The sequence below is a fragment of the Leptodactylus fuscus genome, chromosome 1, assembly GCF_031893055.1.
Source record: "Leptodactylus fuscus isolate aLepFus1 chromosome 1, aLepFus1.hap2, whole genome shotgun sequence".
In the NCBI taxonomy this organism is placed as follows: Eukaryota; Metazoa; Chordata; class Amphibia; order Anura; family Leptodactylidae; genus Leptodactylus; species Leptodactylus fuscus.
In genome coordinates, this window is record NC_134265.1 from 212,434,585 (window position 1) to 212,461,274 (window position 26,690).

Genomic DNA, 26,690 nt, shown 5'->3' on the forward strand with positions numbered 1-26,690 from the left:
ATTTCATTGAAGTCAAAGGGAGTGTTACTTTTACACGTGTATTCTATGCTAAAATAAGCTCGCGTTAACTCCGTGTGCACAAGCCCTAAAGTTCGTTACATAATTTCTTCTGAACATACAAATATCTCATATGTGGTTGTAAACAGCTGTGTGGGGCTCAGAATGGAAAGAGCGCTATTCGGCGCTGGAATAGTTTTCAGGTGCCATGTCACATTTAGAAAGCCTTATAAAGTACTAATACAATGGAATTCCCCCAAAAGTTATCCCATTTAGAAAATTCCACCTCTCATAGAATTTATCTAGGTGTATAGTGAGAATTTTGATCTCACAGCTGTTTCACAGATTTATTAACATATGGACGTAAAAATGAAAAATTACTTTTTCCAATAAATCGTCAATTTAGTGCCATAGTTTTAATTTTTGCATGTGGTTAAAGAAGAAAAAAACAACACAGATTTTGCTGGAATAGCTTTCAGGTGCCATGTCACTTTTGTACAGTCCGTAGGTACCAATACAATAGAAACCCCTCAAAAGTAACATAAGTCATAAGTTTTTAGCTTTTGCGGTACAGATTTAGAGCGACTTTCTGAACACCATGTTGTTTTTGCAGAGCCCTGGAGATACAAGTAAACTGGAATTCCCCAAGAAGTGACCCTATTTTGTAGGGGAAATTTTAGGGTATCTGCAAATGTGACATGGTGTCCAAAAAACAACAATCTAAATATGTGCTCCAATAGTACATAGCTCTCCTTCACTTCTGCACCTGCAGTGTGCCCAAATGAAATTTATTCCCAAATGTATGACAGTGGTGTATCAAGGATAACGTACTTAATGCCATATGTGGGTAGAAACTGCTGTTTGGGCACAGAAGGGAATTAACGCTGTTTTGGTTTGTGGATGTCATGCCACTTTTGCAGAGCCACTGAATCGCTGGTAAAGTGAAATCCGCAGACATGTCACCTCCTTTTGGAAACTACACCACTAAAGGGATTTATGAAGTGGTGTAGTGAGTATTTTTAACCCTTGAGTGTTGCATTTATTTAGTTTCCAGAAATTAATGTGCAGCTGAAAGTGAAAAGTTGAAAATAAAATTTTTCCATAAATACACCATTTCAGTGCCTGATATGTTGTGCCCAGCTTATCTCAGCAGAGATACACACATTCCAAAAACTGTAAAGTGGGGATTCTTGGCACAACAGCTTTTGAAATGTCCATCTCTGATACAAGTCGGGCACAACATATTACCCACTGAAATGACATATTCCTGGAAAAATAGTCATTTTCACCTTTCAGTCAGTTGAGTATTTATTTATGGATAATAAATATAGCAACATTTGGGGATTAAAAATGGTCTCTGTAAGGGCATCACGGTGGCTCAGTGGTTAGCTCTGCATACTTGAAGTGCTGGAGTCCTGGGTTCAAATCCCACAGGGAAAGCATCTGCAAAGAGTTTGTATATTCTCTCCGTGATTGCGTGAATTTCCTAACATTCTACAAAGGCATACTAATAGGGAAAAAAAAGTGCATTGTGATCCCTATATGGTGCTCACAATCTACATTTAAAAAAAATGCTCTCTATACCCCTTGATAAAATCTTTCAAGGGTGTAGTTTTCAAAATGGGGTCACATGTCAGGGGGTTCCACTTTACTGGCGTTTCAGCTCTGCAAAAGTGCAGTCATGTCCAAAAACCAAACTATCCAAGTCTGTGTTCCAGAAACCAAAAAGAGCCATTTGTGCCCGTCTGTGCTCAAACAGCAGTTATACCCCATATGGCACTAAGTACATTTCCTGAGTACAACAGTGGCATAAACTGCAGTTTGGGCACAGAAAGGAAGGAGCGCTATGCGATTTTTGGAGTGCAGATTCATATGTTTGGTATCTGGATGCCATGCATTGCTTGCAGAGCTTGTAAGGTACCAGAAAAGTAAATTCCCCAAAGTAGTGACCCCATTTTTAAAAGTGCACCCCTCAGAGAATTTATCAGGGGGTCAGTGGCGCAACTAGGAATGGCGGGGCCCCGTGGCGAACTTCTGACATAGGCCCCCTGACCGACACTGATGCCGAAGACCTCGACCGACCCACTCCTACGCATTCCTGCGCGCTCTATTATCCCCCATAGTATCCCCTGCACACAGTATTATGTCCCTTAGTGGCCCCTGCACACACTATTATGTCGCTCAGTGGCCCCTCCACACAGTATTATCCCCCATAGTGGCCCCTGCACACAGTATTATGTCCCTTAGTGGCCCCTGCACACACTATTATGTCGCTCAGTGGCCCCTCCACACAGTGGCCCCTCCATAGTGGCCCCTGAACAAAGTATTGTACCCCATAGTGGCACCTGCACACAGTATTATGCCCTACTGTGGACACCCATAAACAATTATTATACTCTGGGGTCTTTTCAGACCCCAGAGTATAATAATCGGAGACCCAGGGGGAGAAAAACATTTAAAAAACTCTGTCACTCACCTATCTCCCGGCTCCTACGCTGTCGGCCTCCACTGTAGTCCATCTTCAATGACATCAGACTTCACATGACCCGGGATGCAGGCTGGGGTCAAGAGACGCCAGACGACTAGGCCTGAAGCATGCCCGGATCATGGAGAGGTAAGTAACAGTGTTTTTTATGTTTCTTACCTCTCCTGGGCTTTTGTGGGGCCGGCGGTGTCACTTACCGATCCCGGCCCGTTATCGGCTGGAGTAAATTTCCTACTTTTTCTCCCATTAGTTTTTATTATTGGGGGGAGGGGATCAATTCTGATTTATTTTCCCTTGTAAACTCTAAGGATCCATTCACATGGAGTAAACGCGTGCTCATTTTGGCAAAATACACGTGTAAAGAATACACGTGTAAAAATAAGACTCCCATTGACTTCAATGACATTTTTTACACATGTAAAAAACGCATCAAAAAATGCATTGACTCCGTGTGAATGGACCCTAAATCTAAGGTGATATACACTCTCACAGCTTATATATTCCCCTCCTGCCACAACCAGTTGTGTTCTAATGATTTGGCAATTGTTGTGGCTTTTGTCTTCACATTGTACACGCTATATTTTCTTTGTTTTTCTGGTGATGTTGCCATATAAGGGCTTGTTGTTTGCAGGATGAGATGCATTTTGTAATGGCACCGATTTTTGGGGCCTACAACTTATTGAATACATTTTATTAACTCCTTCTTGGTGGAATTAAAAACCCCCCATCAATTCTGGCATTGCGTTTCCCTTTTAAATTTGTGGACATACATCACAACATTGCATACAAAATACATTTTGCATTTCGATAATAATGCATGATAAAAAGAGGTAATCCCTATAGATTTCCCTTTATTTGTTGGGTCGGTATGATTACGACGATGCCTCATTTAAATAGTTTTTTTATGCGTTTCTAATTTTACAGAACAAAAACCAATTTAGGGAAAGAAATCAATGATTTTTGCATCGCCATCTTCTGAAAGACGTAACATTTTTATTTTTCGGTTGACAGAGCTGGTTAGGGGCTTATTTTTTTGTATGACAACATGTGGTACTGTGTTGTGTGTTGTGGTACTGTGTTGGAGTACATATGACTTTGGAGTACATATGACTTTTTGATCACTTTTTATAATATATTTTGTAATGTGAGATGGCAAACAATCATTACCTACATTTTATTTTCCCTTTTTTTTCTTTTTTTTATCCAATGCTCACCGTGTACATTAAATATTGTTTCATTTTTATTGTACAGGTTGTTACAGATGCGGCGATACCAAATATGTATTGTTTTTATTCATTTTTAGGTTATTTTCTATATAACATTAGTTTTATATAAAAAGGGAATTTGGGGGGCTTTAAAACTTTTATTTATTTTTTTTATACACTTTTTATTTTTATTTTTACTTTTTCATATGTCCCTTTAGGACACCTGAACCAGCGATGCACTGATCACTAGTTCAGTACTATAGCCTGCAATACACGAGCATACAGTCCTATGAAAAAGTTTGGGCACCCCTATTAATCTTAATCATTTTTAGTTCTAAATATTTTGGTGTTTATAACAGCCATTTCAGTTTGATATATCTAATAACTGATGGACACAGTAATATTTCAGGATTGAAATGAGGTTTATTGTACTAACAGAAAATGTGCAATATGCATTAAACCAAAATTTGACCGGTGCAAAAGTATGGGCACCTCAACAGAAAAGTGACATTAATATTTAGTAGATCCTCCTTTTGCAAAGATAACAGCCTCTAGTCGCTTCCTGTAGCTTTTAATCAGTTCCTGGATCCTGGATAAAGGTATTTTGGACAAACAATTCAAGTTCAGTTAAGTTAGATGGTCGCCGAGCATGGACAGCCCGCTTCAAATCATCCCACAGATGTTCAATGATATTCAGGTCTGGGGACTGGGATGGCCATTCCAGAACATTGTAATTGTTCCTCTGCATGAATGCCTGAGGATTTGGAGCGGTGTTTTGGATCATTGTCTTGCTGAAATATCCATCCCCGGCGTAACTTCAACTTCGTCACTGATTCTTGAACATTATTCTCAAGAATCTGCTGATACTGAGTGGAATCCATGCGACTCTCAACTTTAACAAGATTCCCGATGCCGGCATTGGCCACACAGCCCCAAAGCATGATGGAACCTCCACCAAATTTTACAGTGGGTAGCATGTGTTTTTCTTGGAATGCTGTTTCTTTTTGGACGCCATGCATAACGCCTTTTTTTATAACCAAACAACTCAATTTTTGTTTCCAAAATGAAGCTGCCTTGTCCAAATGTGCTTTTTCATACCTCAGGCAACTCTATTTGTGGCGTACGTGCAGAAACGGCTTCTTTCTCATCACTCTCCCATACAGCTTCTATTTGTGCAAAGTGCGCTGTATAGTTGACCGATGCACAGTGACACCATCTGCAGCAAGATGATGCTGCAGCTCTTTGGAGGTGGTCTGTGGATTGTCCTTGACTGTTCTCACCATTCTTCTTCTCTGCCTTTCTGATATTTTTCTTGGCCTACCACTTCTGGGCTTAACAAGAACTGTCCCTGTGGTCTTCCATTTCCTTACTATGTTCCTCACAGTGGAAACTGACAGGTTAAATCTCTGAGACAACTTTTTGTATCCTTCCCCTGAACAACTATGTTGAACAATCTTTGTTTTCAGATCATTTGAGAGTTGTTTTGAGTAGCCCATGATGCCACTCTTCAGAGGAGAGTCAAATAGGAGATCAACTTGCAATTGGCCACCTTAAATACCTTTTCTTATGATTGGATACATCTGGCTATGAAGTTCAAAGCTCACTGAGGTTACAAAACCAATTTTGTGCTTCAGTAAGTCAGTAAAAAGTAGTTAGGGGAATTCAAATCAATAAAATGATAAGGGTGCCCATACTTTTGCACCGGTCAAATTTTGGTTTAATGCATATTGCACATTTTCTGTTAGTACAATAAACCTCATTTCAATCCTGAAATATTACTGTGTCCATCAGTTATTAGATATATCAAACTGAAATGGCTGTTGCAAACACCAAAATATTTAGAACAAAAAATGATTAAGATTAATAGGGGTGCCCAAACTTTTTCATAGGACTGTACAAGTGTATTGCAGTCTGTAAAGGAAGACAGCTTATGCTGAATAGGGGTTATGGAACAAGGTGTTAGCTGTCTGTAACAGCTAACAGCCATTTCCGATGTTGCTCGCTATTATGCCCTGGTGTGCGAAGTACCAAGCGTGCAGGATGTAATAGTACTTGTAAGGTTGCCAAGGGGTTAAGGTAAAACTGAAACTGCGTATTCACGCAGTGCCAGTGCCTAGCCATTTGCTCATCTGTCATCTGTCAGCTGTGAGTTTCTGGATGAAAATTCAACTGGTTCATCATGTTGTCTGACTTCTATTAGTTACTTGTTAGTAGAAAAACATGCAAATCTGTTTTCCAAGATGTACATAGGAAAACAGTGCCTCTGTTTGCATGATGTTTAAGAGAGCTACCCCTAGAGGGCAGCAAACAGAGGCACTGTTTTCCTATGTACATCTTGGAAAACAGATTTGCATATTTTGGAGCGAAAATGGCTTTGTAGAGACTCCATACGCCTGTGAAGGTGCTCTCTCCTTAAGGAGTCATATTATCCCCATAACCTTACTTTTAGTGGGATTTATTTCACTGATATTCAGAAGGTTTGCCTTTTGGTCTAAATTGGAAGTGCTGTTATATGCTGGAATCTTTTTGGATATATATATATATATATATATATATATATATATATATATATATATATATATATATATATATTATATCTATATATCTATCTATATATATATATTATATCTATCTATATATCTGTATATACCTATCTATATATTTGAATATATACAGTCCTATGAAAAAGTTTGGGCACCCCTATTAATCTTAATCATTTTTAGTTCTAAATATTTTGGTGTTTGCAACAGCCATTTCAGTTTGATATATCTAATAACTGATGGACACAGTAATATTTCAGGATTGAAATGAGGTTTATTGTACTAACAGAAAATGCGCAATATGCATTAAACCAAAATTTGACCGGTGCAAAAATATGGGCACCTCAACAGAAAAGTGACATTAATATTTAGTACATCCTCCTTTTGCAAAGATAACAGCCTCTAGTCGCTTCCTGTAGCTTTTAATCAGTTCCTGGATCCTGGATGAAGGTATTTTGGACCATTTCTTTCTACAAAACAATTCAAGTTCAGTTAAGTTTGATGGTCGCCGAACATGGACAGCCCGCTCTCAAATGATCTGAAAACAAAGATTGTTCAACATAGTTGTTCAGGGGAAGGATACAAAAAGTTGTCTCAGAGATTTAACCTGTCAGTTTCCACTGTGAGGAACATAGTAAGGAAATGGAAGACCACAGGGACAGTTCTTGTTAAGCCCAGAAGTGGCAGGCCAAGAAAAATATCAGAAAGGCAGAGAAGAAGAATGGTGAGAACAGTCAAGGACAATCCACAGACCACCTCCAAAGAGCTGCAGCATCATCTTGCTGCAGATGGTGTCACTGTGCATCGGTCAACTATACAGCGCACTTTGCACAAATAGAAGCTGTATGGGAGAGTGATGAGAAAGAAGCCGTTTCTGCACGTACGCCACAAATAGAGTTGCCTGAGGTATGAAAAAGCACATTTGGACAAGGCAGCTTCATTTTGGAAACAAAAATTGAGTTGTTTGGTTATAAAAAAAGGCGTTATGCATGGCGTCCAAAAAGAAACAGCATTCCAAGAAAAACACATGCTACCCACTGTAAAATTTGGTGGAGGTTCCATCATGCTTTGGGGCTGTGTGGCCAATGCCGGCATCGGGAATCTTGTTAAAGTTGAGAGTCGCATGGATTCCACTCAGTATCAGCAGATTCTTGAGAATAATGTTCAAGAATCAGTGACGAAGTTGAAGTTACGCCGGGGATGGATATTTCAGCAAGACAATGATCCAAAACACCGCTCCAAATCCTCAGGCATTCATGCAGAGGAACAATTACAATGTTCTGGAATGGCCATCCCAGTCCCCAGACCTGAATATCATTGAACATCTGTGGGATGATTTGAAGCGGGCTGTCCATGCTCGGCGACCATCTAACTTAACTGAACTTGAATTGTTTGTCCAAAATACCTTTATCCAGGATCCAGGAACTGATTAAAAGCTACAGGAAGCGACTAGAGGCTGTTATCTTTGCAAAAGGAGGATCTACTAAATATTAATGTCACTTTTCTGTTGAGGTGCCCATACTTTTGCACCGGTCAAATTTTGGTTTAATGCATATTGCACATTTTCTGTTAGTACAATAAACCTCATTTCAATCCTGAAATATTACTGTGTCCATCAGTTATTAGATATATCAAACTGAAATGGCTGGTGCAAACACCAAAATATTCAGAACTAAAAACGATTAAGATTAATAGGGGTGCCCAAACTTTTTCATAGGACTGTATATATACATGTATACACCTGTTTTTCTCACTTTGTCTCTCATAGTTGAGGTCTACCTATGATGTCAATTACAGGTCTCTCATCTTTTTATGTGGGAGAACTTGCACAATTAGTGGGTATACTAAATACTTTTCTTCCCACTGTACAAGGCATAACATTATGCCTCCCTACATCACTTCATGGAGCACTTTGGCCAACAAGATGCAGAGCAGTGATTCCTAAAGTGGTCCAATTTTCCAAATTAATTCACTAAAAAAAACTCTACAAATTCTCCTAGTGAATGCATCATATCAGGAAGTTTGTGTTTGGCTATACAAATAAGTATATCAAAGTTACAGATTTGCCATAAACAAAACCAATTTATGAGGCAATAAGGAGGTGTAAACTTGTGTCTAAAATCTTATTGAATAATTTAAAGTCAGAGTTATGAAGGTATATGGGTATAAATATTGGTATAGAAGGAAAGTAGATCATGGTCTTTGTCAGGCTTTAATAGAACAGAATTACTAGCTTCTCTGAACCTGTCAGGGGTGTTTTTTAAGGTAATGATGACATTAAATAGTGTATGTAAATGAGGGATCAGTTGTGGAGGGAGAAGTTTATAATACTCATTAGAAAAACTATCTGTGTGCAGGAATTAGTTTCATTGATTTAATGCAATCTATCTCAATGCATCTCATAACTAAGGGTGCCTTCACACGGCGTAGCGTGCTTCTCCTTTAGACACGTATACACATGTTCGAGCGTGGCGTTTCAAACAGAGCCCATTGATTTCAATGGGCGCTGATATACGCGCGCTACCCATTGAAATTGGTATATAGGTAAAAAAGCCATCAGAGGTCCTTTAGCACACTAGGATTTAGCATCTACCCTGCAGATGAGTGGCCAGGATTCATTGTGTCTTATGGATGAGGTCTGTTGTATGGAGGAGAGGAAGCTACAGTAAAGTGACACACACAGGGACCTTCCTTTAGTTACTCTGCCTATTAATGTCAGGCATTTGGGGTTATTAATTTAGTTTCAGTAACTCCATGTGCCTCACATTAATAACAGTTAACCCCATCATGTCCCTCATATTAACCCCTGTGTGCCCCATATAAGGGTTACTAATATGTGAGAAGTACCTGAGAATACCTGAGAAGTACCTGAGAATATGTGAGAAGTAATGAAGTACCTTAATTATGAAGAAACCTAATTATTACCTCCATATGTCCCACATATCAGTAACTCTTATGTGAGACACACAGGGGGTTAATGTGAGGGACATGATGGTGTTAACTACTATTACTATGATCCCCATGGAGTTACTAAGCTTATACTCGAGTCAATAAGTTTTCCCAGTTTTTGTGGTAAAATTAGGGGTCTTGGCTTATATTCGGGTTGGCTTATACTCAAGTATATACAGTATATAAGAAAACATATGTGCCTGAAACTTCAATCAGAAATATATACCATAGACACACACAAAAATTATATAAAAGACTAGCACGAGAACCTGGCTTCACACGGGTATATTTAATTTTTATTTGTGTAGTGGCCTCCATAAGAATTGCCCAGTTTTGCACTGGTGTATATTGTATGCCGTTTGTGTGTGTCTACAAGCGTCATGTGTGTCTCAGTTTGGATATCTGTGAAAAACCTGTGATTAATTGTTATGGATACCTGGAGTAAAGCTGTGTGAATGTGACCTTATGTAACTGTATTATCCACAGCACCCTGCCCCTTTAAAACTGACCTACAGCAGAGGAGAAAAATGGCTGGGTTGTTATGGAAACCTGGAGTAAAGCTCTTATGTGTGTTTGTGTGTGCTGAGCTGTGTATCTAATCCTCTGATATGTGATACTGTGTGCTGAGTTGGGTATCTAATCCTCTGATGTCTGCTGACCTGTGTATCTAATCTTCTCATGTGTGATACTGTGTACTAAGGTGTGTATCTAATCCTCTGATGTGTGATACTATGCTGAGCTGTGTATCTAATCATCCAGTGTGTGATACTATGTGCTGAGCTGTGTATCTAATCCCCTGCCGATGTGTGATGGTGTATACTGAACTGTGTATCTAATCCTCTATGTGTGATATTGTGTGCTGAGCTGTGTATCTAATCCTCTGATGTGTGTTGGTGTGTCCTGAGCTGTGTATATAATCCTCTAATGCATGTATCTCAGTTTGCTTATCAGTGTTGGATTGTTCATGTCGAGTGACTTTGTGAATGGCAGTTGGAATATCATTTTGTCATAAGACTTTGTCATTGTTTTGGGAATACTGTATCTCAGAAACATAATATCTAAGAGAGTTGAGACCTGACCTAAAACCTTTCTGGACACCTGATGCATCTGTGTGCCAAATTTGGTGAAGATCGGTCCAGTCATTTGGTGGCGAATAAAGAACAGACAGGCAGAAACTAATTTACATGCGCAAATCTACACACAATTCCACATGCCAGAGGATTAGATATGTGAGTCTTCGCACAGTTCCAAACGCCGGAGGATTAGATACCTGCGTCTATACACAGTTACACATGTCGCAGGATTAGATAAGCACCACTGCACACAATACCACACACCAGAGGATTACATACATGGCTCTGCACAGAGTACCACATATTAGAGTTTTACTCCAGGTTTCCATAGCAACCCAGCCATTTTTTTCACTGCTTTATGTCAGCTTTAAAGGGGCAGGGCTCTGTGGATGACATTGTTACATAAGGTCACATATACACAGCTTTACTCCAGGTCTCCATAGCAACCGATCGCAGGTTTTTCACTGATATCCGAAATGAGATACACATGATCACATGACGCTTATGGACACACACACAAATATACAAAATTCACCAGTGCAAAACTGGACAATTCTTACACATTCTTACACAAACAAGAAATGAAATATTCCCGGATCCCCCCTGCTAATATATATATATATATATATATATATATATATATATACACACACATATGAATATTTTATTGTAATATATGTAAAAAATGAAAATGACACAACACAAGGTGATTCAAATAGGTTAAGTAAAGTGATAAGCGCACATAGTAAAGCAAACCAAAAGAGGAGATACAATATATACCTGGGTAGTGAGGGAAACTGAAAACCTTGGGGAGTCAGATCGTGCTTTGACGCATGTTTCACCTAAGGTAGGGTGTAACATTATTGTATGTTGCTATCCCTCCATAAGTATGTCATTTTCATCATATATATATATATATATATATATATATATATATATCACAATAAAATATTAATCTTTTATACAACATATGTAATTCAAGATATACTTCACACAGAAAATTAGTAGTGGTGGCCATCATACTACTAGGATTACATATGCGCGCCTGTACACAGTTCCAGCAGTGGGTTATGTATGCGCGTCTATACACAGTTCCTCACGCCGAAAGATTAGATACGCGCATCTGTAAACAGTTCCACACGATAGAGGATTAGGTTACTATCTTTCACTAATGTAAAAAAATAAATAAATAAAAAAAATAAAGAATCTCCATTATTTTGTGTGTGTGTATTCACCCAATACATTCCGAATGTTAGGTTTTTTTTCCACTCTGTCCCGGTGTGGCATCTGATCCATACAGATTGTGAAGGAGGAAGAGCATTGTTGTAAGTCTGAACAAAATATTGTGAAGTTTAGCTAAACTTTTGGACAACTTTCTGGCAGTAGTATTTGTGTTATTAAATTTCGGTTGGTTTTAGTGAAAGTCACTCTTTTTTCACTCTTTTCCTTTTATCTTTATAATGAGAATTTTCTGCCTGTCACTGAATGTTACTGTGTATGGGCATATGTGTAAAACATTGAAAAAATGAGGGTAGGGAAGGGTCACTTTAAATGGTTATATCTCTAAAAGATACAAACTTATTTACTTAGTAGTAGGGGAGCTAGGGGATATCTGGATGTGTAAATTTTGAGAGTGTGCATGGCCATCATGATGTGTGGGGAACATGATTATGATTCTCCTGTGGGTAGGACCTGACAACCGGGTCAAAGTGACAAGGTGACATCAAATAAAGATGGTCTTGATTCCAGCCACTGCACAGCCCCGGTATCCAAAAAGCTTGCCGGGGAAGATTTAGGAGAACCTCTCACAATGGGGGTGGTGGCACTGGTGGGGGTAGTGGCAGACTTGTTACCACTGCTGCTGGCAACAGCAATTACATTCCCTTGTAGAAATTTTTTTGTACATAGCCAGACAATAAATCCATAGTGATGTACAAGATCTGCAAGCAAAATCTTGGCTGTGGCCACGTGAGAACAAACATAGGAACGACATCTCTACGTCCTCACATAAAAAGGCATCACTTTCTTATTTGGAAACTTAGACTTGACAGCGGCACTGGCAGGGGAAGTGAGCAAGGCTGTTCTCCTTCTCCTACTCCACGTGTTCTTCTTGGTAGGCAGGCCACATCTATACATAGCACTAGCTCATGATCATGGTTATCAACAATATCATCAACTGTTTTTTCTCCTTTTCTACGTCAATGTCAGTCATCCATAAAGGAATGTAGGCCAGAAGACAGCACTATGTGCCCAGTCATCTGACAGTTGTGCAACTTAACTTGCACCTGGCCAAGCTGCTGGTGGTGCAGTTGTTGCTGTACCACTTAGTGGACTCCACTGCATTTCAACAACTGATGTCATGCACACAACCTTGATGTAGGATACCTAGTTGCCATTATTTCTATAGAAATGCTTTATATCGCCATCTGTCGGAGTACATGGGCCTTTCCTTAGATACATCAATCTGGGGACAGGTGCACGGCATTAATGACACATGGAGAAGAAATTAAGGACAAAGACAATATATGGTTTTAACAACCCACTGTGTTACAATCACACAATCCAATAATGCATCAAAGCCAGTTTCTTCCCAGATTGTGCAGGTCCATCCACCTTTTCTGGATTCACCTGTCTGGACTGTTTCCTATCACCATCTTCACCAATGCAAGCCATCACTTCCACTCCATGTCTTCCTCTTCCTTCTTTGTTTCATGGGTGCAAGATGAAGCTCTTCCATGCAGTTTCGCAATTAATCAGCCTGGATCAGAGGAGACATACAGTGGAGGAGCTGTTTTGCTGAATCCTGCAACAAGTATCCTGCTGAATGGCTCTTCGCTTGCTCCAACCAATGCTGTTGCTGCACTGCAATGAGAACAAATAACACTTTGCCCCTGTATGGTACATGTTCTTAGTCTCGTGGGTTGCTTTTTTATTAACCTGTATAGTGGCTTAAAAGAGACGCTCCTCATGGCCAAAAAAATCTTTGTGCATTTCAACATTTCTTACGGTAAAAAAAAAAAAAAAAAAAAAACCTGCTCGATTTGCAGCAATATTTCAACTTGGGGGAATTACACTTTGAACCTACTGGAGCAGCAGAAGGTTGTGAATGATAATTGTATGCAGCAAACCACAGGATCAAGAGGTTACCTCGAGATACGTCACACGTCAAGTGTTCTGGCTTTTCAAGCACTTTGAAGAAGCCACCAAATTTGTCAGAAGGTGCGACAGCAGCAATGAAGTGTTCCCTCTATTCAGTGGCGTAACTAGGAATGGCGGGGCCCTGTAGTGAACTTTTGACATGCCCCCCCCCCAACCGACCCCCTCCTACGCATTTCTGCGCGTTCCATTATGCCCCATAGTGGCCCCTTAACACAGTATTATCTCCCATAGGGGCCCCTGCACACAGTATTATCCCCCATAGGGGCCCCTGAACACAGTATTATCCCCCATAGGGGCCCCTGCATACAGTATTATCCACCATAGGGGCCCCTGAACACAGTATTATCCCCCTAGGGGCCCCTGCATACAGTATTATCCACCATAGGGGCCCCTGTACACAGTATTATCCACCATAGTGGCTCCTGAAAACAGTATTATCCCCCATAGTGGCCCCTGCACACAGTATTATAGCCCATAGTGGCCCCTGCACACAGTATTATATCCCATAGTGGCCCCTGCACACAGTATTATCCACCATAGTGGCTCCTGCACACAGTATTATGCCCCATAGTGGACACCCATAAACAATTATTATACTTTGGGGTCTTTTCAGACCCCAGAGTATAATAATCGGAGACCCAGGGGGGAGAAAAACATAAAAAACTACTGTTACTTACCTGTACCCCAGTTCCTACGCGGTCTTCTCCGCTGCCTTCGCCTCTGCCGTCCTTGTTTAATGACGTCTGACGTCACATGACCCGGGACACAGGCCGGGTTCATGTGACGTCAGAAAGGATGCCTGGCAGGATCGTGGAGAGGTAAGTAACATGTTTTTTATGTTTCTTACCTCTCCCGGTCCGCCGATCATTATACTCGGGGGGTCCGAAAAGACCCCTGAGTATAATGATAGCAGCGGTAGCGGCTGTCACCGGGCCCCTAATGTCCCGGGCCCTATGGCAGCTGCCTCCGCTGCTATGGCGGTAGTTACGCCACTGCCTCTATTGAATGCATTTATAATGCAGTAAAGGGTGGAAGAAGAGGAACAGTTTCCACCTCTTAGTCATCATCATCTCCCTGTGTTGCTGTAGAAAGATGAGGATGCAGTTAGGGTCTTCACAGTAGAAGAACTAGGACTTCGAGTCTAAAAGAGGAACCAGACTCTTTCTTGGATTTAGAGGGGCCCTTGAGCCAGGGAAGGAGGCTGACCCTCATCTGTTTTTAAGATAGTGATTATGAGTTCAACAACCACACTGGTTAAGAACACCAACTGTTGCAGGCCCCTGGGTCTATGCAAACACTAGCAATCATACAGGATATATGCTACACTGCTTACACAGCAACAATCGTATTACTAGCATCAAGCAGAGGAATGAGTACTGGATGGCCGTGCTCTTAGACTCTCGCTATATAGGAGGAATTTTTCCCTCCTTCCCAAAGTGAAGAAAAATTTGAATATTATCAGGATAGTCTACACTATATATACAGCTTGCCACAGCACTTAGGGAGAGCACTGCAACTGCCAGTCACATGCATACTCTGCCTGCTCCCAGTTCACCACTTTCAGACAGTGCCACAAGTATCAGGAGGATACACAAAAACTTATACCCAAAAAACAATAAACTAAATTGATATTTATTAGAATAAGTAATACATGATATTACAGCATGATTACAATGGAGGCATACAAATACATGAAATACCACAAGAAATAATAAACCAGGGGAGAGAAAATTCATATAGGGTGTGGGGAACTGCTCAGGTAGATGCTCGGTAGAAGTGCAGGAAACAGGGACACAGACACTGGATTGCACACAAGTTCAGGCTTTATTCACTTGCAGTGCATTAATTGCCTTTGCAAAAGCACAAATAAACAAAACAAAACCCTCTCGGCTGAGAACTAAACTAAACACAAGCAAGCTTTTCCCTGTCTATACAGAAGCCTGGTTACCAGACTCCCACCTTGGCAACAACAATGGATGGCACAGTACCTGCTCTGTAGATTCAGTTTGGACAGTTCAGCTCTGTCAATGTGGTGCCACACTCCTAGGCTTCACACACAGACTATTATCAGGCCTTGATTATTCAGCTGACCTCCCTGGTGTGGGCCTTTACCAAACACCCTTTAGGTGCCTGGCGGTTGGAATGTACCTGTCTTCCCAGTCCACGCCCTTCACTTTCTCACAAGGGATATCAATGATATAATCAATACCATATTACCATAATATGGGCTAATGGGGTCCTCTCGGACCCTTTTCCAGTGCAGAACGGCATCCGACCAGGCTGTCCTCTGTTGCCACTGCTGTATGCCTTGGTTATGGAGTATCTGGCGGTGGCGATACGGAGGTGCTCAGACATTCAAGGTCTTCAGATGGGTAGTCGTCAGATTGAGATGGCGCTGTATGCTGATGATCTCCTTTTTTATGTCTCGCAGCCATGGGTGTCCTTCCCATCTATCTTGCACGAGTTTAACCACTTTGACCTCCTTAGTAATTTTAATTTTAACCTCTCCAAGAGCGAGGCTTATAATGTCACACTGCACATGTTTTGCAGTCTATACAGGAAGTCAGTCTATGCAGACGCATAGACTGACTTCCTGATTACCCAGCAGGATCAACCAGGTAACGGGGGGCTCCAGGCAGTCTGGGGTCACTGGCTGGACCCTGGGCTGCAGATTACAGATACTGGCACTCCCTGATCTGAGAAAAGGAGGAGTATCAGGGAAAATTTTCGCAGGAAGGACGTGAGTTGGCTGTATGCCAACCAAGACAAACGAAGGTCTGGGTGAGAAGCACGTAACTATGCTAACGGGGGGAGAGGAGGGTCCTCTGCAAACTGTTGAAGCTGGAGATTGTCGCCTCTGCTCCAGAAAAGAAACCTGTCCATAGGAGCCTGGGGGGAACATGGGGTTGCCATAGAGGGACGTAGCCCAACTCATGGACGGCTTTCCGTTTAGATGACAGACTGCCTATTTAAAATACCTTGGGATCCATATCCCCGCCTGACTTTTCCCACTTGTACTGACATCAACTATCTCCTGCTCCTTGAGACAGTCACGTCCGACCTATGGAAATATGGCACACATGCCCTTTCCTGGTTTGGCTGTAGTTACACCCTTAAGATGGATGAGGTCTCTCGGTTCCTGTATCTGTCCCTTTTTTCTATAGAAAATGAATTATATTATAATTACCTAAAAATTAATAAAAACAATGAATATTTGGTATTGTCAATTGATCACTGATCACTGCTTCACTATATATACGCTGCAATACACGTGTAAGTCCATTAAGTCATGATTTGTTGAGTTTAGCCTGGAAGAACTTGACTGAGATCTCACCAGCATCAAACACTTTTGGGGTCAAATAGAATGGAGATTGTGAGCTGGGGTTTCTCATCCAACATTAGTATTTGACCTCACAAATGCTCTTCTAGACACACTCCAAACATCTTATAGAAAACCTTTGCAGAACAATCAAAGCTGTTTTAGCTACAAAAGGCAGACTAACTCCATATTAATGTCAATAGATTTAAAATGAGATGCTGTAAAAGCTCTTGTAGGTGTAATATAAAATATTGAATATCTCCCGCTATGTAAAGATATGGGAAGGATAGCAATAGGAAATCATTGCGCTCCTTCTGCTTCAATAAGATAATTTGGCCAGCTCTCCCTTGATTCTCCTCAAACCCTGGGTAAGCCCACCAGACCCGTTAGGGTATGGAGCTTGGATTCATAGAAAAGCTTGTGAGCAGGGGTCGCATCCATCTGGGGGATGGGTCACCGACCATGTGGCAAGTAGATAATCAAATGGAGCCAGAGGCTCTCCAATCCCACAGATACGATACGATGCGCTCAACCTCAGTAATGCAATGGGACACCTGGGATAGATTAGACCAGGCTTTTATTACAGTAAGATAGAGTTTCTGGGTAAAATATATCCAACAGAGACGTCAAACAAAATGAATATATAAAATAAATCTCCACAGTACTATCTCTTTTCAAAATTTATGACTAGGGTCTCTAGTTGTTCGGTTTAGGGTCTAATAAAGAAATTGAGGGATAAAAGGTTAGATAATAATATAGATAATATTAGTTAATAATATTAGATAATATTAGATATTAATATTAGATAATATTATATATTAATCTTAGATAATATTAGATATTAGATAATATTAGATAATAATATAAAATGTTCTTCAAGTAGGTATAATTTCAGTGCTTTCGTTCAGGCCGTTAGGGTTAAGGGTTAGAGATGAGTGAACAGTAAAATATTCGATATTTGTTATTCGTTTCGAATAGCCCGTCAATATTCCACTATTCGAACAAATATCGAACCCCATTATAGTCTATGGGGAAAAAACGCTTGTTTCAGGGGAACCCACAATTCGACTCAGGAGGGTCACCAAGTCCACTATGACACCTCAGCAAATGATGACAGCACCTCTGGAATGCAATTGGGACAGCAGGGGAAGCATACCTGGGGGCATCTAACACGCCCAAGTCACAGTTTTACCCCAACATCACAGCTTATCAACTACACACTTTGCACACTCAACCTCTATGAAAGTGGAAAAATACCTGGAAACCTTCTTTCCTCCCCAATAGTATGGACAGAAACCCAAATTTTACTCTAATGAAACCTTCAGAAGCACCCCTTTAAATAACGTTGCCCATGACAACCACAGATGGAATAGGCAATGGGAAATCTAACAGTACCCACCCTTAACTGTCATTGTGTGTGTGTGTGTGTGTGTGTGTGTGTGTGTGTGTGATGTGGTAAGACCTTCAAAAATTCACTTTTCTGGCCCTTAACGTGAGCCCATCCAAATTAGGTTAGAGGCCCATAAACTGAGTTACCAAAAGAGATTGAGGCCCTTTAGGTGACTTCCGCCTTTTACCAGCAGAGTTTTAGGCCCTATAACTTAGTTCAGCCTTGCACCCACACAGTGGCGTAACTATCGTAGAGGCAGCGTAGAGGCTGCAACAGGGCCCGGGCCATTAGGGGGCCTGGTGACAGCCGCTACCGCTGTGTTTTTTTTTTTTTTTTAATAGGCTGTTAGAGGCCCTATTCACTTGCCGATCCTGGCTGGGCCGGGATCGGCAAGTGACACCGCGGGCCCCACAAACACTATCATTATACTCGGGGGTCTTTGCAGACCCCCGAGTATAATGATCGGAGGCCCGGGAGACGTAAGAAACATAAAAAACAGTGTTACTTACCTCTCCACGATCCTGCCAAGCCTCCGTCATTCGTGTCTGACGTCTCTGACGTCACACGACGCAGGCCTGCTTCCCGGGTCATGTGACGTCCGACGTCATTAAAGCAGGACAAGAGCGGCGGCCGACAGGAACAGGTAAGCAACTGTTTCTGATGTTTTTATTCCTCCGGGTTTTTTCAGACCCCAGAGTATAGTATAATAATAGAGTATAGAGTATAATAATTGTTTATAGGTGTCCACAGTGGGACATATGGGGACACTATGGGGGATAATACTGTGTGCATTGGACACTATAGGGGTTAATACTGTGTGTGCAGGGGACACTATTGGGGTTAATACTGTGTGTACATTGGACACTATAGGGGTTAATACTGTGTGTGCATTGGACACTATAGGGGTTAATACTGTGTGTGCAGGGGACACTATAGGGGTTAATACTGTGTGTGCAGGGGACACTATTGAGGTTAATACTGTGTGCAGGGGACACTATTGGGATAATACTGTGTGCAGGGGACACTATTGGGGTTTATACTGTGTGTGCAGGGGACACTATTGGGGATAATACTGTGTGTGCATGGGGCACTATTGGGGATAATACTGTGTGTGCAGGGGACACTATGGGGGATAATACTGTGTGCAGGGTACACTATTGGGCATAATACTGTGTGCAGGGGCCACTAAGGGACATAATACTGTGTGCAGGGGCCACTAATGGACATGATACTGTGTGCAGGGCTTACTAAGGGACATAATAGAGTACGGAGGAGGGGGTCCGTCGAGGTGTTCGGCGTCGGTTTGGGGGGGGGGGGGGGGCATGTCAAAAGTTCGCCTCGGGGCCGCGCCATTCCTAGTTACGCACCCACAGCAGTACTGGGTTTACCAATAGGCTAACTAGGCTTCAGCCTAGGGCCTGAAGATCGAGAGGGGCCTACATTCAAATTATTAGCAAAATTTAAATTACACTATTCTAAAAACAGTGAACACTAAAACATAGCCAAAAATAAGGATAAAAAATATGCAAATCTATTCTCCTGGATGGAATTAGGAGAACAGAGTGCACTCTGTACACCACCCTATAGAGAGCAGCATCCTTAACATCATGAACGACTCAGTTATAAAGTCTTTTAATCATAATGTGGATTTAATTGCTAAATCAGTATTTCTGTCCCAAAAGGAACAGATTCCCAGCTATGGACAGCGCTGTTTCAGCCTATTGGGCCATCCTCAGCATAGCATAGGGATACTGATTTAGCAGAGTGAGAGACTATAGACCAGGGTATGTGGGCACTCGTCCACATTAGGGAGAGTGTGTGCCTACATAGGCAGTACGGAGACTTACAAGTCATTCCTGCTCCACTAGGGATTATGGGTAAAAAATATGCAAATCTATTCTCCTGGATGGAATTAGGAGAACAGAGTGCACTCTGTACACCACCCTATAGAGGGCAGCATCCTTAACACCATGAACGACTCAGTTATAAAGTCTTTTAATCATAATGTGGATTTAATTGCTAAATCAGTATTTCTGTCCCAAAAGGAACAGATTCCCACATCATGATTAAAAGACTTTATAACTGAGTTGTTCATGATGTTAAGGATGCTGCCCTCTATAGGGTGGTGTACAGAGTGCACTCTGTTCTCCTAATTCCATCCAGGAGAATAGATTTGCATATTTTTTACCCATAATCCCTAGCGGAGCAGGAATGACTTGTAAGTCTCCATACTGCCTATGTAGGCACACACTCTCCCTAATGTGGACGAGTGCCCCCATACCCAAAAATAAGGAGACATTCTATGCATATGACTAATAAACAAACATAAATATGTATTGGTTAAGATTGTGGCGGAGCTACCACCAGAGGGCAGCAACAACTTGCCCAAGACATACAAAAACTGGACGCTGACGCGGTGAGCAGCAACGAAGGATTGTGCTCTCGACAATAAAGTATTTCTTCAGCTAATCTAAGAATGAGTAAAAGATTTGAAAGTGGCGCTTGCAAACGCAAGAAAAAGAAGCTACAAGAGTATGAGGCAAAGAAGCTAACGCCAATTACTGCTTGCATGCATGTGCCAACTAGTACTACTCAATTGGAAGCAATGCAGCACGTTGTATGTGACGACACGGCTGTTGCACCAACTCAAAGTGAAAATATGGAACTAATTCAAGAGCACTTTCATAGTCAAAGATTTTCATTATTTGAATTTTGTTTCTTTGTAAATGTTGTGTGTTATGTTTGATTAGTTATCGTTACAAGTGCTATATATGGTGCTGAGAATAAATGTCCAAATAAGTGTTCTCGCCTTTTTTTTAAATTTATTATCCGTGTCACATTTTTTATAAAGGTTAGTACCAATAACAACATGCTTCATTTAACATATTGATATACGGTATATCACAGTAATGCTGTATTTTATTATCTCTCATGTAATTTACAAACTTAAAAATGGGAGGTGAAAGGGCCTCATAAGTGGAATAGCCTAGGGCCTCTTTCATCTAAATCCAGCACTGACCAGCAGAGTTTTTTGCCCTTTGGGTGAGTTGAGCCTTGCACCAGCAGAGTGTTAGCCCCTTTAAAATTGTTAGCCCCTAAAACGGTGGTTCTAGGACCATCACTCTCATTGAGTGGGATTGATGCAGTGGATTGGAGTGAAAACCCAGACATTGAACTTGATTTTGATTGGGAAATTGATAACATTTTGGCATCAAGTCCTGGGGGTAACTTTTATTTAGAGGACCGCAAAAGTGGAGAATTGGCTGCAACCACTACTACCGGTAATGGTCCTCTAATATCGGACTCTACATTACCTCTACAGGGTTTTGATCAGGTGTTAATAGTCAAAACAACATGCTCCAGTACTTTAGATGTAGATCAGAAACCACTTTCCCTTCCGACACCAGATTTAACGAAGCTTCACCATCATCATCCTGCTGAGATGGAGCCACTAAATGAAACCTTGCCTTCCAAGGCATGTTCTGGAGCTGTGACTGAGCCAAATCTAAACACAAAGTCCTTTGGAACTGATCAAAATTCACCAGCAATGTTTTTTGCCCTTAGAGTGAGTTGAACCAGCACGTGTCCCGTAACATCAGGCGGGCCCTAAGTTCTGCGCTAAGTTGCACAAAGTTCCACTTGACCACCAATGAGTGGACAAGTGCATGCGGCCAGGGACTCTACATCTCAATCACAGCACCCTGGCTGAATGTAGTTGACGCTGGGACTGGGTCGCAAACTGTGGTGGCCTGCCTTGTCTCCCCGCCCAATATTCCTGGCAGGAGTGCTGAAACACCACCCTCCTCCTCCTCCGCCACCATTAAATTGACCCCAGCTACGAGCTGGAAAACGCTGCAACACTGACATGGGGAGACGTCAACAGGCCGTGCTGAAGCTCATCAGCTTGGGGGACAGACAGCACACTGCCTCCGAGGTAAGGGATGCCATCCTGGATGATATGGCAATGTGGTTTTTGCCGCTGCTCCTGGGCCCAGGCATTTTTTCGTGTGTGATAATGGCTGGAACCTTGTAGTGCCTCTGGAGCTTGCCAGCCTCCAAAACAGCCAATGCTTGGCCCACGTTTTCAACTTTACACGAGCTACTGGTTAAAGTGCAACGCTTGTGCGCCCACTCTGGCAAGTCTACAGTAGCTGCTGCTAGCTTCAATACATTCTGGCAACGCCTACATCTACTTGAAGCACCGGCTGTTGTGTGAGGTCACCACACGCTGAAATCCTAGATACCATTGGTTGAGCAGGGTGTGTGAGCAGCAGAGACCTTTGATGGAGTTCCATCTCCAAAACCCAAGGGTTCATCAAAGTCAGCTCACTCAGTTTCTGCACCATGAGTGCCCATGGGTGGCAGACTTATGTCCAATCCTATCCCATCCTTTCCACTGGAAACTTTACAAATTCACTAGAACCTCTATGAAAGTGGATAAATAATTTGAAAACTTCTTTCCTCTATATTAATATGGACAGAAACATAACTTTAAACCGAAAGAAACATTAGCATGCGCTCATCACAATTCCTGGTATGACAGCTGCGTTAACAGGGTGAAGAGTACAACGCAGACCAGGCCCGAGCACCAGGAACAGGTGTTACAATGGCTAGCGGATAATGCTTCCAGCTGCTTTTCCACCAGCCAGTCAGCCACTACCTGCAGTCATGTTCATACCCAAGAGTCTGCCCCTCCTTCTTCAACATGCCCAATCTTCTCAACAGAGTCATCTCACCCATGCCCCCTCCCAGGATCTATTTTGGGGTCCTTTTACTGTCTCCCCCTCTGTTGAACTACTTCCCGAATCGCAGGAGCTACCAGACGACTTCTTTGTGTTCTGATGCCCAAATACTGGAGCATCCGCCATTTTCTACCAATTTTGTGGTTGTGGACCCGCAACCGGCGTTTCTCGGCCTCAGTGATGATGACAAGACACTGTTGCCATCAGGGCAAGCTGTGGTTATATGCGGTTTGCAGTAAGAGGAGAGTGAGCAATTGGAAGAGGAGTTGGTGGACGACGAGGCCACCAACCCGACATGGACAGGGGTGATGTCTAGCAGGGAAAGCAGTGTAGATGTGGAGGCAAGCACAGCAGCAAAAAAGGTGGCTAGAGGCAGAGGCATGTCCAGAGGCAGCAAGGCCAAATATTTTCCGTGTACTAGCCACTCGCGCAAAACTCGCCCATGTTGGTAGACTTATGCGAGATCTTGCGTGTCTTTGAGGAGTCAATGAAGAGGGTCAGCTGTGACGACGCATTAGTGAGTGTAACAATCCCGCTCCTGTGTGTAATGCAAGAATCCTTCATTGCCATCAAGGTTAATGCATTGTACGCTGAGGAGTCGGGCATAGGAGCAGAACCATTCCAGCAGGATAGTCAGTGCACACTCCTGTTCACTTAACAGCGTATATTGATGGAGGAAGAGGAAGATGACGAAGTGGCAGATGATCACACAGGAGGCTAGCAGCACCCCCTGGCCAAACTACTGCCACTGAGGGGCCTAGTGTCACCGACCACAGCCCTGTCCTCTCCGATCCCTCTGCGCCCTACACTTAGTGGGTCTTCAAGTTGGATTTGTGGCTAGAACTTGCACTATACGCCTTGGAGGGCCTTTCCTGCCCTGCCACCAGTGTGCTATCGGAAAGGGTCTTCAGCGCAGTTGGTGGCATCATCACGGATAAGCACAGCCGGCTTTCAGCTGACAGTGCTGACTGGCTGACTTTCATCAAAATGAACATCCAATGGATAGACCCATCATTTACATGCCCACCATTTTTAAGCACAATTCCTCCTCCCCCTCCTCATACATCCCCACCATGAGCGTTGCACAATTCTGCTCCTACTAGCCTCAATCCACCCTGATTCCCCCCAACTCTACTGGTTAGAAACTCATAAGAAGTCATGCCAAGTAACACACTGAAATTCCAAATTTTCTTAGTAATAGAATATGAAATTATTCACCATTAATATAGAAGTACAATAAAGAATAATCATCCTATTAATATTATAAATGTGAAAGTTTGTGAATTTGTGGGTTTGTGTGTTTGGATGTTTGGATGTTCGGATGTTTGTTCCTCAATCACGGAAAAAACGCTCCACCGATTTGGCTCAAATTTTCCACAAACATAGTTAATACACTCGATTGCACAATATGCTACTTTTCGTCACAATAGCACACATATGTTTTTCCCAGGACCCACCCAAAAAGCCAACTCACATCACCATCTCTGCAATCTCACACACTTTGGACCATAGCAATCCCTAAAACTTCACATTCCCCTCTACAGCCTACCCCTAACCCCACACACTCACATTCACATATACTTCAGCACTTTCACACTAACCATAACGATACTGCAGGAGCCGACCTGTTTCACTCTCCGGCCCAGCCATCCTTACCGACCCCCACCACTAGGAGGATCCGCGGCACCGCCCACCAGACTGCTCCACTGTATTCACAGGAGCATGCGCACCTTACACACATAGACAACGTGTTGCCAGCACACCACCATTTTGCGCCTACAGCTTACAGAGCAACACCCGACCCACTGGTTCTAGGCCGCAACACTCCCCGACGCCACTCTCACCTCCCTGCTGTTTGCTGTTGATGATCTATCCACCGGCCCGACACTGGTAAGTGGCCATACCATTTTTGCATTGCCAGGACCTCTGGCCTGTATACTACGCAGGACCAACACCTTACGCTCCATAATAATCTTCCCCATCTCCCTCCGTACCCTGTCTATCTACTTAGCCTCCTCCAAACACCTCTCACTAACTTGCACCGCACTTCACCCCGTTAGTATGGCCCATGCCGCTGATGTTCCTATGCCAACCGCCCGCCATAGCCGCCGCTTATTGCCATAGCACCCCTGACTTCATTTCTACTGGCTGGGCTCCGTTGCCAGCACACGCCATTCTATTACGGCGCATGCCGGCGCTTTCACTGTAGCAGGTGCCCGGGAGCCGCACGACCCACATGGCCTGCTTAACCCCCCGTGATTTCCCCCATTGCTGCCCACATTCCCTACTCCGCTGCCTTCTAGGAGCTGGACCGCGGAGAGCCGCACGGCCGACATAGCCTGCTCAACCCCCGTGATGTCCCCCATTGCTGCCCACATTCCCTACTCCGCTGCCTTCTAGGAGCTGGACCACGGCGAGCCGCTCGGCCAACATAGCCTGCTCAAACCCCCGTCATGTCCCCCATGATGTCCCCCATTGTTGGCCACATTCCCTCCTCCGCCGCCTTCTCTTACCTGTACCGTGCCTCCGGTCTGTCCCCTGCTGCGCGTAGGCATCCTCCTCCTGATCTCCGCCGTGTACACTGAGCTACGCTGCCGCCGGCAGGTTACTATAGCAACCGCCGGGTCTCCCACGCCTCACACTCAGCTGCCTCTGTCCAGGCTGCTGCAGGCTATGCTACGTAGCCTGCAATAGCACTGGCACAATTAGGCAATGTATTACAATACATTAGTATTACAATGCATTGCATTCTTTAGCACACCCCCTGCTGTTCTACAACCCTATTGTTGAAATACCTCTGTCCCAAACACAATATGTACACTTTCCACCACCGACGTATACCAGGTGAAATAAAAAATATTTTACATGCAAAAAGTCTCACGTATTCTCTAACTTACTACAAAAACAACATATCAACTTACATTTCATATCCCAGACCTTTTACACACTACTAAAACCTTGCATTTACACACTTCTACAATCACCGCAGACAAAGTCGCGGGTACCAGCTAGTTAAAACATAACTTTTAATGCACGTCAATAAAACTGCATGAACAATTAAAAATGGCTTCAAAAAGAAAGCACCAAATCCAAAGATCCAAACAACTTGAGACACGGCGGTCTCCAAGAAATAAAACCATATAACTCACCAAATTGTAGATGTAATGTAACATCTCTGCCTGTTCGGGTCACTGCACCACCCTCTGCTCGCGTGCTGCGGTGCAGGGGGCGGGTGCAGTTTGGTTCTTGGCTTAAAGTTTTTGGTCGCACTGTGTGAACTCGGCTCTAGTTCTGTGATTGTATTTGCACCACACCCGCCTTCTGCCCTTGTTGCCTCTGTCCATTAAGTGGTTAATTTTGTCTTGCCTGTGATTGACAGCCTGCCTTCCTGTCAACTCCAGGGGCGGGTTCTTCCTCCCCTATTTTATCTTGGCCCTCATTCACAACCAGTGCTTGCTATTGCCATGTGCATACTTGCTCCTTACTGTCCCCATTTTTGCTTGCATTCTTATCCTTGACCTTTGGCTTTCCTCACTGACTATTATTTGGACTCCGATTTGGCACTGCATCGCTCGACTGTTACTGACCCTTGGCTAGCTGACCTCCCTTTGTTGTTGTCTGTCTTGTCTGTGTTTTGTGTCTCACCTATACAGGAAGGGACTGTCTTCGTGGTTGCCGCCTATTACGTAGGATAGGGCCTGGCAATATGAAGGGAAAGTTTGGGGCTTCAGTTTAGGGCTCACTGTCTCTTGTGTCCCGTCCCAGGGTCCAACAGTTACCGGGGAATTGCTGTCCTAACAATTCCCTAACATGTAAGGTGTATAAAAATCG

At 42.9% G+C, this 26,690-nt stretch overlaps 1 protein-coding gene across 1 annotated transcript in view; it reads left to right on the forward strand.

Moving 5' to 3' along the window:
- The window catches only part of ADGRL3 (adhesion G protein-coupled receptor L3), an 877,296-nt gene that overhangs the window by 660,800 nt on the left and 189,806 nt on the right, over nt 1-26,690 (forward strand). The gene's annotated exons all lie outside the window — the stretch shown is intronic.